The sequence below is a fragment of the Fukomys damarensis genome, unplaced genomic scaffold (genome assembly GCF_012274545.1).
Source record: "Fukomys damarensis isolate Sample0158 unplaced genomic scaffold, DMR_v1.0_HiC HiC_scaffold_21, whole genome shotgun sequence".
NCBI classification, from domain to species: domain Eukaryota; kingdom Metazoa; phylum Chordata; class Mammalia; order Rodentia; family Bathyergidae; genus Fukomys; species Fukomys damarensis.
In genome coordinates, this window is record NW_022900933.1 from 22809362 (window position 1) to 22812168 (window position 2807).

Sequence of the window (2807 nt, forward strand, 5' to 3'; positions counted from 1 at the left end):
TTTTTTTTTTTGAGACAGGGTCTCACTATGTAGCCCAGGCTGGCCTCAAAGTCGTGGCTATCTTCCTGCCTCAGCCTTCCAGTTGCTGGGATTACAGGTGTGCACCACCAGGCCCAACTTAAAGTCATTTCTTTTTAATGCACAAATAAGATGTAAATCCTTGCATTCTATATAGTGAGATGTAAGGGTGTGTGTTCATCTACATTGTCTTTGGAGCTTTTGGAGCAAATGAGCAATGGCTTTACATCACACTGTATCTCTCATAATTCGCATCACTCAGGACAGTGTATGGCAGGCATACAATAAGTAAATTAAAATAAATAACTTTTGGATAGCCATATTACACACCATGATTACAACTCATGGTCACAAAGCTCAAAGTGCTTACCACAGAATTTAGAGGAAATTTTTCATTCTGCTAAGTTTTGAAGCTGAAACAAAGTAAGAGGAGGGACAGAGTGAGCCCCAGTCTGTTTACCAAGCTTCACCCTGAAGGGACATCTTTTGGGGATGGGAAGGAATTCTTTCTTTCTTTCTGGGCAGTGTGGGATCATGTCAGATAAAGGGAGGGCCAGGATACTTTTATATTATAATTGGATGGGAATTTGGGGTACAATCTTTTTTATAGATTTGCTAAGACTTAGCTCTGGAGAAAGACTAGATTAAAACTAATTTTTTTTTTTTTTGGTACTGGGGATCGAACTCAGGACCTTGTGCTTGCGAGGCAGGTGCAGGTGCCACTGAGCTAAATCCCCAGTCCCTAAAACTAAATTTTGATAACAACTTGATGAGGTGAACTTTATAAGATGGAGGTACACAGCTTGGAGTTCCCATTAAATTCTGAATACTTCACTCCCAAGTAGATAATTTAATTAGTGAAAATCACATTAGGAACAAAATATTCATTATCAATCCTTCATTCCCTACTTCCTTCTTTCTCCTGTAAATAGTGAGCACTGTCAGCGAAGAGCACTAGGAATACACCTGTAGTTGAACACATTGGCTTTTAAAACTTAATGATGTGGGAGAACACATGCCATGGGGTATCTCAGTGAGAGGGAATGGCAAAGAAACTATAATAGGATTTGGACTTTGGTCGGGGGATTTGTGGAGGGTCTAGGGAAGGTAAGTTTGCCCTGGGTTGGATGCTGGTAGAAGTGCTACTACTGTCTAGTACTTGGTAGAAATGATTCAATAAGTCTTAAGGGAAGGGAAATTAGAGTGGGGACAAAGTTGTAATTGGCAAAGAAGTAATCGTGTTTCATTCTGATCTGAGGGGAGTTGTTGCTATTTCGTAGGTAGCACAGGGACCTTCTTTTTGTCTGTGCCTAGAAAAATTTATAAAATGGCCCTGCGGTGTCTTATCACATTTTTCACATCAGGGCACCTTCCTGTGCTTGGTGTTCTGTTAGCTTACGTAAGTCTGATGTGAGAATAACAGGCTATTTGTGAGTTCCAGGCCAGCTTCTGAATGTCAAAGGCTGCTCTTTGTTTTTCCTTCTTAACATCTACTGTGTCGTAACCAGATCTTGAAGCTGGGGAGCCAGCAGTGAATAAAATGGACAAACTTGTAGACTTTACTTGTTAAACGGAAGAGAGCAAGAACAAAGTGAACAATAAATTTACTGCATTAGGAGGCAATAAGTGTTATGGAGAAAAGCAAAATAAAGGGGTGAAGGGCCGGGGATTTAGCTCAGTGGTTCCGCTGCCTGCCTTGCAAGCACAAGGACCTGAGTTCTATCCCCAGTACCTCCCCGCAAAAAAAGGAGTGAAAGGAAAGAAGAATTTTGCAGGAAGGTATTTGAATTTAAGTTAGGGAGGTCAATTAGGGTTCCCTAGAAAGCTCACATTTGGGCAAAGGTAACAAAAGAACGAGCCATAATGATAAAGGGTAAAGAAATTTCCTGGACTAGACAGTAGTTTGCACACAGGCAAGAGTGCATCGTACAGGCAAGAACAGCAAAGAAATCTGTGGAAGCAGGTAAGGGAGGGATTGGCAAGCGGGGAAGTCAGAGAGTCGAAAAAGTGATGAAGTCAGCAGCAGTGTAGGGTTACCACACAGTTTAGGAGTTTTAGGTCCATATGAAGGGACAGGCAGGATGCTACTTTTGATGACTTTGAAAGTGACAGTGTGTCTTGGATAATGGCTTAGTGATCTTCCTTCTCCAGCTGAACAATTACTAAATTTATTAAACACATCATTTTATTAATTGGTTGCATATAATGTCAATGTGATCAATTAGAATGGTTGTATTCAAGTGTCTGATTCAGAGGAAGTTCACAGATTGGCTAGGAATTGAGATGGATAAGTGTAAAATAGTCATTTGAAAATCTCTGAGGACAAAGAAGTAAAAGCAGCAAGAAAATATTTGAAAAAATGTTCCACATCACTGGTCATTCGAGAGATGCAGATGAAAACAACACTGAGATTCCACCTCACCCCACAAAGAATGGCTGCTCTCAGGAAATCACACAATAACAAATGTTGGCGGGGTTGTGGGGAGAAAGGAACCCTTCTCCATTGTTGGTGGGAGTGCAGACTAGTGCAACCACTATGGAAATCAATATGGAGATACCTCAAAGAGCTTGAACTGGAGGTTCCATTTGACCCAGCCATACCTCTGCTGGGTATCTTTCCAAGAGAACTAAAAGAATCATATCACAGAGAAGTATGTGCACCCATGTTTATAGTGGCACAGTTTGTAATAGCTAAATCTTGGAAACAGCCTATTTGCCCATCCGTTGGAAACTGGATAAAGAAGTGGTTTTTCTATAAAATGGAATATTACTCAGCCATAAAGAACGAG